Source organism: Cervus elaphus, chromosome 24 (genome assembly GCF_910594005.1).
Source record: "Cervus elaphus chromosome 24, mCerEla1.1, whole genome shotgun sequence".
NCBI lineage: Eukaryota > Metazoa > Chordata > Mammalia > Artiodactyla > Cervidae > Cervus > Cervus elaphus.
In genome coordinates this window covers 57307067-57320953 of record NC_057838.1, presented here as the reverse complement: position 1 = coordinate 57320953, position 13887 = coordinate 57307067, and the positions used below count along the sequence as shown (strand labels likewise).

The window sequence follows — 13887 nt, the reverse complement described above, 5'->3', positions numbered from 1 at the left end:
GTTCCATAGTGTCCTACTCTTTGCAACCCCATGGACTGTAGCCCACCAAGCTCCTCTGTCCATGGGATTTCTAGACCAAGAATATTATAGTGAGTTGCCATTTCCTGCTCCAGCAGGAAGTGCTTTAATTCAGGAGAAATTTCCTGTTGAATGTGTAATTACTTCTCTAGGGTCTCCTTTTCTTTGGGATTTTTTTCCCTTATATTATGACTTTCTCTGTAGTGTTAATCACTCAGTCATGTCCAACTCTTTGCGGCCCCATGGACTGTAGTCCTCCAGACTCCTGTGTCCATGGACTTCTCCAGGCAAGAATCCTGAAGTGGGTAGCCATTCTCCTCTCCAGGGAATCTTCCCAACCTAGGGATTGAATCCGGGTCTTCTGCACTGCAGGCAGATTCTTTACCATCGGAACCACTGCTGCTGCTGCTAAGTTGCTTCAGTCGTGTCCGACTCTGTGCGACCCCATAGATGGTAGCCCACCAGGCTCCCCTGTCCCTGGGATTCTCTAGGCAAGAACACTGGAGTGGATTGCCATTTCCTTCTCCAATTCATGAAAGTGAAAAGTGAAAGTGAAGTCACTCAGTTGTGTCTGACTCTTAGTGACCCTGTGGACTGCAGCCTACCAGGCTCCCAGCAGCCTACCAGGCTCCTCCGACCATGGGATTTTCCAGGCAAGAGTACTGGAGTGGGTTGCCATTGCCTTCTCCATCTGAGCCACTAGGGAAGCCCAAGGATATTGGAATGGGTAGCTTATCCCTTCTCCAGGGGATCTTCCTGACTCAGGAATTGAACCAGGGTCTCCTGCATTGCAGGCAGAGTCTTTACCACTGAGCTGCCAGGGCAGCTCAAAGTGTTAGTCACTCAGTTGTATCCAACGCTTTGTGACTCCATGGACTGTAGCCCGCCAGGCTCCTCTGTCCATGGGATTCTCCAGGCAAGAATACTGGAGTGGGTTGTCATGCCCTCCTTCAGGGGATCTTCTGGACCCAGGGATCAGACCTGGGCCTCCTGCATTACAGGCACATTGTTTACCACCTGAGCCACCAGAGAAGCTCGGAAAGAGAGCCTTCCCTGACCCGGAAGTGAATCTGGGACATGGTGGTGAGAGCGCTGAATCCCAGCCGCTAGACCTGAACCCAGTTTTGCTTGGTGAGGCTGCCAACTCTGGGTTTCTCTTTTCTGTTTGGCTTACGTGCCCTGCTCCATGAATTGGGAAATACCATGATGAGAGAAATGGTGTGAATATAGAACTTTGCTCCATGTAGTTCTCTTCACTCTGGGATCTAGTACATTCAAATCCTAGTTTCCACCGTTTTTCTCTGATGTCTCCAAATAGCTGTGTGTTTGTAATTTATCCTATCTTAGTAGATGTTCTCAGGGTTAGGAGTCATCTTACAGTAGCTAGTTTATCATAGCTAGAAATAGAATTTCCCCAGTTAACACTTTCTTTTTCATTTGTAAGTTGTAAAAGTTCTTTCATTCATGAAGCTGTACTCAATCTGCTATTGGTATTTGATTATGTACAGAGTTACAAAGTAGTGGTGAGCATACAGATGCAGCTTTCTTGATGAAATGCTCAGCACAGAAACACCTGGTCCTTCAATTCATATTTTATTGGTGGGAATATTGCCTTTATCTCAATACAGTCCTGAATTACTTCTTCCTAAAATAGGAAGTTCTATGAATGCTAATCTTAAAGGTGCTCTACGTCTTTAAAATTAATAGAAGCTTCATAGAAGCTTTATTTTTTTTAACTGTGTGTAGGCAGCTTAGGAAAAGCTTTAAAAGCCCCAGTTTTCACTTGAAAACAAATTTGCTTCGTAGTCTTAGCATATTAAACACACAGACCAGGACTTCCCTGATGGTCTGGTGGCTAAGACTCCCTGCTGTCAATGTAGTGGGCCTGGGTTTGATCTCTGATGAGGGAACTATATCCCACATGCCACAGTTCAGTTTGCATGCTGCAACTAAAGATTGGCACAACCAAATTAACAAAAAACAAATGTTAAAAAAATATGTAGACCAGCATCTTTCACACTTATGCACTCAGGTTTACTATTCTAGATGTTGAGAGTAAGTAATGAACAACATCCTTTGAGGGGATTGAAATTTGAAATTTCCTGTGAAATCCACACTAGGAGCACCATCATGGAAGACGTTTGTAGAACACTGTGTTAGACTAGTTTCTGTGGACATCTGTTGGCCTTATTTCTGCTTCCAGTGGTTACTATTTCCAAAGGCTAGCAGGAACATGTAGATATGAAAGACTATATAATAGCTATGGTTATTTTGGAGTGTTTTGTTTCCTCCAAGGAATATATCAGATTGAAACAGTACATATGACAGCACCGTGAGTCTGACTCTTAGCTATGCATTGTCACACTTTTTAACAAGCATTGCAGCATTACTGAAATAAAGTTAATATAAGTTCTCTTTAAACACATCTTTTGGTTTGATTTTCTAAATTGAAACTGTCAAGAGATCAAATAACAGTGTCATTGTATCAAAAGACAGGGAACTAGGCTTTAAACACTATCAGTGCATTTGATCTACCGTATAGAACTAAGTTGGCAATTATCCTAAAAGAGTCAAATCAGCAAGAAAATAAAGAATCTGAAGAGTCAAATTAGTGAGTGCATGTAAATCTGTCCTGTGGTTTTATGTAGCTATACATCTAAATGACTGCATATATAGACATACATACACCTGTGTATACACACTTTGTTTTCACATTCCTAGACTGGCTCTTAGATAATTAGGAAAGATACACCTTTTTGCAAGTCATACTGCTTTTTGAAATGGACACATAGAATTTCTGACATTAATACTATCCATTGTTCTCTTCCTGTTATCAGTGTGGATAAATGACACTTGATTTTGTCTTTCTGATTTAGCGAGTTTGCCTGACCCATATATCAGATCTATTTACTAAGACTCTATGTAACCCCCAAAGTTATTGAGGACTGCTTTTGTTTTCATGCTGTGAATTGTCAAAGGCAAGATAGAAATGTAAATATGCTTTTTTATGTCACAGTCATGACTTCCTCTGCTCTTTCTTCAGGGTCACACTGTGTGTGCTGACTTTGCATTTCATCTAGAACTTGTCCAGGGCTTATAGTGGCCCTAGAAGAGTCAGAAGTGTCATGCTGAGAGTAACAGTGAAGGATTTTAGAAAATCCTGTCTTTTGATGGGGAGTGTGACTTGTGTCCTAGGGAAATAACTGCAAAACCCACATCTTCAAATTTTTTGGTGCAGGATCCAGAACTCTGTGACTGTAAAAATGGCCAAGTCCTCAGATTATAGATGAGGCAGAACTATAAAGGCAGGTGATGTCTTCTGTGGAGACACTCATGTATAGAGGCAAGCATTTTGGTATAAGCAAAAGTGTACGTGGCAATGGCATGGATCAAAACATTGCTATGTAATTGCAGCTGACTTTGTACTGGGTTCTTTCAGTGTCAAGGCTCTTTCGTTTTCCTTCTGAAAGCAGCATGTTCTGTCTTATCTTCACTTAGGTCTATATTTCCTTAATCATCTTCAAATGTTTTTCAGTTGATGTTCAAATGTCCCCATTCTGTTTTTCAAGTCTCATTTGTTGCCATTTTCTCTTACATAGAGAGGAAGTATTATGTTTAGGCTATGTGTTTAAGGGTGAAAAGTGTTTATAGAATCTTCATCTGTTTCCTCTGAGCCTGATCTATTTGATGACATCATTCTGTAATTTTACATGATTTGGACAATGCAAAGTGCATAGGTAGAATGTTCAGGACAGTAAACAGAACGTGTTTTTGTCATTAGCCAGAGAACCCAGGCTATAGCTTGTAATTCTTTTTAAAAAAATACACTTACAAAGGCAGGTGATGTCTAAATCCAACCAGAGAACATGGTCATAACTGATACATTTTTTTGTGGGGTGTTTCATTGCATTGAATGCTGTGTATGGTTGAAGCATGGATCTGGATGGAGGTTCAGTCTTTGAACACTGTGTTAACAGTTTTGATCTGGACTAGGTCATTGATAATATCAACGATCAGGGCTTTTGGATACATTTGAATAAAATCTCTTAGTGTTTGGAATTTTGAGACAGTGATAGATGGTCATATTAATTTCATGTTAACAAGCGATGAATATATACACGGGTCACTTCCTCTCGTGCTTTGTTCTTATTTTTTATTGCTCTCCCATGATGTCACATTTTTTTTTCTAAATTGGTTATCCAGGGGCCTACTTAAAACTGCCCAAATGACTGAATACTTCAGTTTGAAATACTTTTCACAGCAGCAGTTGAGGCATCATTTCCTATGACCTCCATGTCTTGGTCATCTGAGCTTTGTCTGACCCTTTAAATAATAAAGAGGTCAGAGCATAGAAGAGAGAATCTTACTGAAGATTTATGAAATGTCAAAGTTTAACAAATGTATGATCTGTTTAATTTCAGTAAGAATAAAAGCTTGAACAGACTTGTATGAAAACATCAAGGGAAGTAAAACTTATTAGAACTTCCAAAAGTAGGGACTCACTGGTTCTCCCACTGTAATGCTTAGGGATTCATCCTGGTGGAAAAACATCATCTGGTAAAAACGTCCTGTTTCTGTCGTACTGTGTGGCACACTTGCACCTTGAGGGTCCTGCTCCAATAAAAGAGTTAATCCAAGTGCTGAACACTGTTTAGCTGTCTTGGGACATTTGTTCTCTGTTCATGGATTTAGTAATTTTAATGTAAATAGGCACCCCAGCAGCTGTGTCCCCTTAAGCATATTTTATTTAGCAGCTGAGTTATCCACGTCACTTGGCAGCTATAGATTTTCAATTTTTCCTTGTGCCAAGAGGGCAGCTGGAATAATTTGAGTACTCATTAATTTGGGAGAAATATGAGCTGTGTACTACAGACAACATGAGTCTTCTGTATGGTGTTGTACCAGGATAAGCAGATCAGAGTAGAAGCAATTTTCCCTATCCCAAAGGGCCCCTAGGATTTTAATAAGCTGGTTATGAAAATTCTATTTCTTTGCAATTTGAAGCATCTAATTAGAGCCCGTAATTTCTCTTTTAGAACGAGAGTGGATGAAGGTTAACGTTAGGCCTCCCGGGTCCTTTCACATTCATTTACAGAGAGAAATCAGGTAACAGTTGTAGCTAATTAGCACAGGGAATTAAATATTTAGTCCATCTTGATTTAACTTGGAGAACACATGCATGTTTTGGGGGGTATGGAAAATGATAAAGAGAAGTGAAATTTAATTTTTAATCAAAGATAAAGGCAGTATAATAATTTTAACACTGATGATCTTAACCCGACAGCCAGAGTGGCAATTGCCTCTAGCCGTCTGAACTGTCAAGATAAAGGAAGATGATGTCAATTTAATTTCATCACTCAACATGTTTCTCAAGTTCAAACAACTGGGATTTATGCCATCTGCGTAAAGTGCAAAGAATTCCATGATTTCTGTCATATCAGTGACATAACAAAACTACCTTTTGGATGTTTCAGAATTTGGATTTTGAGTTTGAATGAGTATGTGTTTGGTAACCATCCTAAGGAGATATATCATTCATAGACGTTTCTTTTAAGAAAGAACCCTTGTCTAAAAAAATTGCTCCCTGAGAGGAAATCTGTGAGGCAGGACCCCTGTGGAAATGGGACTGCATTGTGTGGAATAAAGTCTGACTTTGCCGTAAACTGACACTGAAACTCCTACATGCTGAAGACAATAAGTCATTCTTCTCTTGTCATAACCTGATCCAAATTATCTTCCTAAAGTTAGATTCAATTAAGTCAGGACGTGCATATCTGAAAGAAATCCCTCAGATCCAATCCCATGATTGATCTTTTCTCCAGGGCCTGACACAAGAGCAAAGCATCTTCAGCGTGCAATCCGTTCATCGGATAGCTCCCAGGACTCCTGTAACTTACCCAGAAGCAGGGTGTTAGGATGCCAGAATGCTGTGAAAGGGTGACTGTGAAGGGAAATGATGAGAGGTCTTCAAAAAATAGAAAGATTCCAAAGAGTAACTCTACGACAGCATTTCTCTAACTTTTCCAGGGAGGTGATTTATCATGGCCAGTGAATCCCATCACAACTGTGGTTATTTCATCTGGGTGATGCTTGAAACATCTTTGCAGATTTGTGTAAAATAAATGGCAGCTCTCAAAGACCATCTTACTTTGCTACATTGGCTTCCAGTTGCCAGTTATTATAAAATGGTTTCTGACGGCAATAATCCTTTGAAAATCGCCTGTTATTGGGGATAATAGCTGGTTGTCAGAGCATTAACCACTCTCGACTTCTCTTTGGGCTATTACATAACAAAAGAATGAACTGGTGGTGAGTCTGCCAGGTGTATTAAATTATATCATGCATTATAGAAGTTCTGTGATGGGGATTAGCATCCAGAAAAGACCATCAGACATTGCCAAACTCATTATCTGCTGAGGCAGGAGTCTGGCCTCAGGCCTGGGCATGCAAGGCTTGGGTTGTAGCTATTATAACCCACTGGGTCCAGTCCTTCTCTGCCCTAGTATGGAGATGGACAAGTAGCCCACCAGCATTTCTTCTCTGTTTTCCACGTCTAAAGAAAATTGAAGTATACTGCTTTAACCATGCATTTCTTCTCTGTTTTCCACGTCTAAAGAAAATCGAAGTATACTGCTTTAACCATGGTCAGCTTCAAAGCTGTAATGACTTATTTATTCATTTGTCTGTTTTTTTAATGGCAGGTATACCTACTGGGCAGTCTTCAGTAGTCACAGAATTTGGTGGACCCTCCCAACACCTCTTGGGATACTAGGTTTTGTTCTCTAGTTCCCCTAGAACAAGAAATGTAGATGGTGGGCATGATGTCTGGGAGGCTCTGCTATAGTGACTCAGGCACTTACAGTTTCCGAAAGGGAGAACCATAAAATGAAACGATGGTTGAATATCCATGGAAATAAGCTTTCAGCTGCAAATATTCACATGAATCAGGGCTTGCCTGTTCTCAACAGCTCTGAATGATCCTTCAAGTAGCCATTGGCCCAGACTGTTTCTGATGACCTATGGAATGGTACTGCTTCCAGTGTTCAGTGGAACATCCTTATGAGACCTATTTAATAGCATTTCATCTCTAACATGTAAGCCCTCAACTGTGCATTTTCCTACCTGAGTGTCATCTGTATGAAGTCAGGTCTTGTGTCAACATTGAACCCCTAGTGCCTCACATAAAGCCTGATGTATAGTATATGCTATGTAAATATCTGCTGAATGAAAATGAATGGAAATTTCTGATTATCTTTTACTGAAAAATATTTTCTTTTTAACAAAAGTATTTTATATTTACTGTAGAAAATTTGTAAAAAAAAAAAAGCAGTTAATAGGAAAGAAGTATCACTGGCATTAAATACTTTTTACATGTATCTTTTCATTATTTTTTTCTATGTATGCATACTTTTAATTTTTTATAGATTGGATAAGACTGTCCATGGCATTTTGATAAGAACAGACACTATACTGGATCTTAGCCATAAAGCTGAGAAGCTATGTCCATGGCATTTTGGAACCTATTTTGTCTGTTTAGTGATGTCTTTTCAAGTCATTAAGTGATCAACTTTACCATTATTTGTAATGGCTTTATTAAAGTCATTTAATAATTAACTGAATAAACATGCTACACTCCCTTTCTGCGGGCACGTTTAGATTATAATTTTTCTCTAGTATGAACAGTGTTTTCCAATAATATGTTCTCTAATGAACATATGTCCTTTATGGAAAATCTTTGCTTCACTCTCTGATGTTGTCCTTGGGCAACATGGAGAGACAAACAAAGATGATATCCAATATATTAAAGCTTCTGAAAAGACAAATTAATTTGGTGGGTAGAAAGGAAGGCAAATCACGCTTTCCCAGAATATAAAGCATCTGAATTTTTTCTAAAATAGAAAGGACAACATCATCTTACTGAAATCATCAGTGGCTAAATGTTTAGATGCCATGGAATTTGGATTGTTACATTGGTTCTATTTGAACATTTTAGCAAAAAAAAAAAAAAAATTCAACTTGGTGGTAAAAAAATAATTCCTAGAAGTGATTTCCAAGAAATGGAATTGCCATGTCAAAGGTCATGTGCATTTCACATATTTGAAACATATGGCCAAGTTATTTTCAGGAAGCTATAACAATTTATATTCCCACCAGTAGAAAGACTATTTCCTAATATTTTTATTGTCATTAACAAATCATTTCCAATTTAATAGCAAAAAAAAAAAAACCCAAAATAACACCTCAAAACTCTTATTTTTATTTTAGTTTATATTTGTATTTATGCATAAAAGTAGGGTTGGACATTTTGATCTGTTTTTTGTTTTGTTGCCTTGAGTATTTCCTCTTCTGTGATCTGGCAGTTCATGTCCTTTGCTAGTGTTCTCATATCATAGTGTTGCAATTAAGAAAATGAGCTTTGGAGTCCTTAAAAGGGTCCAATAGCTTTCACTTAGCTGCTATGTGACCTGGAACAGGTTCCTACCCTTTCTAGGCCTCACTTTGCTTATCTGTTAAATGAGAATAATGATAGTGCCCTCCCATTGCAATCCTGCTATGTATGGTATCTGGCAAAGGGCCAGTGCTCATCATCCTCAAGTTTTAGTTCATCAATACTCATTTAATCCCTCTATTTCTCTTGGCATGTTCCTACTCCATATGCCATGATGGATTATCCCCATTTAACCTGTGTTTATATCTTTTAATTGCCTGCAGTAACCACATTAATTCATTTATCTGACACATATTTCCGGGTATCTGCTATGGGTCAGGTGCTAGGTTAGAAGTTCAGCAATAGTGAACAAAACACATTGTTATTTTCATCATGAAACTTATACTCCTGTGTATGTGTGTAGGGAACAGAACATAGCTAAGTAACAGAAAAATAAAATAACTGTAATTGTACTAAATACTATGCAGAAAATCAATAGGGGCTGAGATATAATAAAAGGGGGACTTATTTTAGATAATGCTAAGAGGGAGAGATTTTCAGGGGTAGAAAGTTTTATGGTAAGACATCTATTATTATTATCAAAAAGATAAGAGATAACAAGTGTTGGCAGGGGTATTGGTGTGGATAAAAGGAACCCTGGTGCATTGTTGTTTGGAATGGAAATTAGCACAGTTACAGTGGAAAACAGCATGGAGGTTCTTCAAAAAATCAAAAGTACACTACCATGTAATTCAGTAATCTGGCAATAGATACCCACTTCTGAAGGAAGGAATTTTTCTGAAGGAAATGAAATTATTATCTTGAAGAGATAGCTGCATCACCATGTTCAATGCAGCATCATTCACAATAGCCAAGACATAGTAACAACCCGTGTCCATCTATATATGAATGGAAATATATGTGTGTATATATATGTATATTTACATGATATATATATTAATATATGTAACACAGTCATAAGAAAGGAAATCCTGCCATTTTTGACGTGGATCGACCTTGAGAGTGTAATGATAAGTAAAATAATTTGGACAGCGTAAGACTAGTACTACATGATCTTGTTTATATCTGGAATCTGAAAACAACAAAACAAAACATGATAGAATGGTGTTGCCAGGGGCTGTGAAGAGATGAGTATGGGGAGTGGGGAAGAGCTTGTCAAAGACTGCAGAGTTCTAGTTAAAATATAAATGAGTTCTGGGAATCTCATTTAGAGCATGGTGACTATAGTTAATAGCTGTGGTATCAAATACTTGAAAGTTGCATAAAATAAATCATAAATGTCTCACTAGGAAAAGAAAGTAGTAATTGTGTGAGGTGATGAGTGTGTTAACTAACCTTATTGTGGATATCATTTTGCAATATATCCATATATCAAATCATCATGTACAGGGCCATGCACTAATTATATCTCAAGAAATCAGGGGGAAATAATTTAATGCTTTTAAAATGCTTATTTTATCAATTTATTAATAAATGTACCTTTCTTTAAGCATTGACATGTATACACTACCATGTATAAAATAGATAGCTAGTGGGAAGCCGTTGTATAACACAGGGAGCTCAGCTTGGTGGTCTGTAATGATCTAGAGTGGTTGGATAGAAGGGGTGGGAGGGAGGCTCCAGAGGGAGGGGATATATGTATACACATAGCTGGTTCACATTGTTGTGTGGCAGGAACTAACACAACATTGTAATGTAATTACACTCCAATTAAATACACACATACACACACACACAAGTTCCTCTTTATCAACTGGCATTTGGGCTACAGAGTTCAAGATGGCCTGCATCCTGTTCAGGGAACCAAGGTGTTTGAGGGAGAAAGTGCAGAAATGATGCAGTTTTAAAAGAAGGTGATACTCTTTGGGGCTCTACCATGGTCCCCTTAACCAGAGAGAAAAATAAGTCTGTGTCCTGTCTTGGTCACAAAGTTAGGACAGAGATAGTGTAAAAAAATGAGGAGGATCTCCAACCAGTAACTTCTGTGAAGTCGGCAATAACAACAGAAAAGCAGTCCCATCTCCTCTCTCACTTTTTTTCTTTATATCTCTTTGCCTTCCTTGTTCTATAAAAAGTATTTTCAAAACTTACAGCTTCAGTGAGAGTGGAGACCATATGGTTTTTTCCTCCCTGCAGGAGACATAAGAGACTTGGGTTCGATCCTTGGGTCAGAAAGATCCCCTGGAGAAGGGCATGACAACCCACTCCTGTATTCTTGCCTGGAGAATCCCATGAACAGAGGAGCCTGGTGGGCTACAGTCCATAGGGTCGCAAAGAGTCGGACATGATTGAAGCGATTTAAGGCACAGGCACCATTAATACTCGATAGGAAGAGTAGATAGGAGTGTGGGTGGATGGGAAATATAAAGCAAAAATGGTAATACAAATTAGAGGCCAGTAGGAAGGTCAAAGTGAGGGTTATAAAAGTAGAGCCCAAAACACCTAATCTCTGAGAGTGGAACCCTCTTCTTGAGGGAACCCAGGACAGCTGTTACTTAAAACGTAACAGTTGCTTAGGATAAAATAGAACTTACTGACTGAAGACAATAAATTTCCCCTGGAGTTTCTTAGAAAGAAGACAGTGGCTCTCCAGAGAAGAAGACAATGGCCCTCCAAATCCCTCTGGAACTTTAATTTACTTTCCTCTCCCATCCACATGAGGCCTATACTCATATTTATGTCAGTTTAGTGGCTCTCTAGGGTAGGATCTTCAGAACCCGGGAACTTGTTCTCTCAGTGGGAGTTCTAGGTTTGGGATGCACTGGAACCTCTGGAGAGGGGCAAGGTTGGTGTATAGATAATGAACAACATATATATTGCCAAAACCCTTCAGGTGATTCTGATATACACACATTCCTTAGCTGTCTCCAAGAGCCAGGTTCCTACCTGTCTGCCTCTTGGAGAATCACAGGTAAAATGGAATGAACACTGTCTTCAACAATATCCTTGCAGATGTCTGAGAAGCCCTTGACTTTTCTTACTGATATTTAAGCCCCAGAAGGCAGCAGGTGAGATGACAGCGGAAGCTGCTATTTTGGACTAATTGCTAGTGACAGGAAGGATTGGTTGGGGAAATAGAAGTGACAAGAATCTTGGGAGAAAACAACTGTGCTAGCTTAGCATTCACAACAGCTGTTGGTTTTAATGAGTTTGAGAATGATTTGGGCAGAATTCCAGACTCCTAAATCCTTGACCTGTAACCTGCCACTGCACTGAGTGACCAGGATGCTTTGTGGAGGGGGCGCTCTCTCTGCATCATGCTGCTGCTTTCGTGGGCTTTGAGCCACAAATCCCAGTGAGGACACACGAGCACCACACCTGTGACCAAGGCCAAATGGTCCTTGGTCCCATACCTTGATTTGGACTCTTGGAGCCTCCCCAGTCCAGAGGTAGAGGAAAGCAAAGGGAGACAAATTTCAGGGAGGGATAATAAGGGAAAAGGAGCTTTTCTCTAAGGTCTAGAGAGGCAGTCCTAGGTCAGGTCTTCAAGCTTTGCCCTCCTGAGCTTTTCCCCAGTCTAACTCTCTTTAGGGTCCGGGCAAGGAGCACCACTGGAGGTCTCCTCTTAGAAAGAATCTCTTGTCAGACACACACTTGCAGGATTACCTCCCCATCCAGCCCCTACTATTTTACTTTGTTTCACTTAGCAGCAGTTCTGCCAAGTAGGTCCTGTTAACACCATCCTATTTTACAAGTAAGGAAAAGGAGGTTTCGAAGAATTTCAGCTCCTTCAGAGAAGACAGATTCTAAAATGAGGTGTGCCAAGTTCCCAGTTCTTAACCTTATCTTGTATCCACTGCATTCTGCTAACCTGCCCACCCAGTCATCTCTATTTTTCATCAAGTGATGCCATCTGTCCAAACTGTCACAAAGTATGGGGGAAAAGGAGAGAATTCTACTCAGAGTTGCTAGGAATAGCAAGTGTCACATCACTATTTTAAGATGTAGTCTTTTCCCTGCTAGGTAATCTCTGAAGCAGGCAGTTATTTAAAATACCATTGGCTTCGATCTTTGCATGGTTTTCATCTAGAATCAAGTGGGAGAACCTAGGAAAAATATATTATAAACCCGATCATCCACCCATGGAAGGCCTTAAATATGACACCATTTTATGGCCCCAGAAGTGGAGACTGTAATAATAAAGACCAGAAGATTTTTCATTTCTCCCTTTCTTCCTGTTTTATCATTGAGCTTCAGTGTAAAAGAGACAAGGGAACTGAGCATAGGGAAAGTAAAACTTCAGCTGATTGATAGCAGGCCAGTTTGAAAAAATAGGAAAGTATTTGAAATGGAGTTAGTAATGAAGGAAAGGACTCTAACTCTGACAAATTCTAGTATATCCCATGCTGACCTCTTTCGATTTCCAAAATTTGTGAAAAGAAATGAAGAGGGGTGGGTGACCGATATCGGTTAGAAGTCTATTCTATGCTGGATGCTGAGTTGGGCACAGTTGCTTCATTGTGCCCTCACAACATCTACATTTCTATGGAGGGAGAAATAGGTGTAAATCAAGTAAACAAACAAATCATAATGATAGCTGCAAAATGTACCAGGCACCATGGAGGGGACAAATGGAAAGATCCAAAGGAGGGGAACTGGGGTCAGAGGGAGTCAGCTGTGCAAAGTGGAGGAGAACATTCTAGGCAGTGGAAAAGCTGGCGGCATAGACGCTCAAGCTGGAAGGAGTTTGTCGTGTTTCCATATCTTCCAGGATATCCAGCTGTGATATGAGTTTGCAGTATAGCCTAAGTGCAGTGGAAAGACATTGGGGGGTTCTATCCCAGGGAGTTGCACAATCCCATGATGTCTCATGACCATAAATATTGCCACCCCAATTTGTGGAACAATTAGCTTTTCTTTTCCATAAGCAGATTTTCTGATGTTTTGCATAATTTATCAGCCTTATACACATGAGTTTCTTTTTGTTTATGGTATTGAATCTGTAAGTCTTCTTGGAAGAGTGGGCACGCTTGTAAGCAAATAACTGTCACCACCTTCTCTCTCTGGGTCTGAGGGCAAGAGAGGCAGAGAGGAATCTCCCAGCCACAGAAATCCATGATGAGTTTGTTTCAGGAGTCAGCCGAAGGTGACTTTTATGCCATTGCCAGTCAACAAGTGGTTGAGTGCTGACTCTTTGCCAACCAATGTGCTGGATTCTTTGAATTCAGATAGAAATGAGACAGGAGTCATGTCTGTCTGTCCACTCCATCCCTGCGTCTTTTAAGTTCACTCCTTCAAAGGCTCCATGATTAGATGTCGCCCTAGGAACTCAGGGTTTACATTGAAGCCCATTTTTCTCAGGATTCTTGATGTCTTGTTTCTCCATGTTGAGAAACTTACTCCTCATGTGACTTTTCTGGATCTGATAATGGATATCCAGTATCTAGTACTCACTAAATCAGCCAAGATGGAGCATGTAA

The 13887-nt window shown here is 39.8% G+C and overlaps 1 protein-coding gene across 4 annotated transcripts in view; it reads left to right on the top strand.

Moving 5' to 3' along the window:
* CACNA2D3 (calcium voltage-gated channel auxiliary subunit alpha2delta 3) overlaps positions 1–13887 on the top strand; it is an 846876-nt gene that overhangs the window by 547451 nt on the left and 285538 nt on the right. The window lies entirely within an intron of this gene.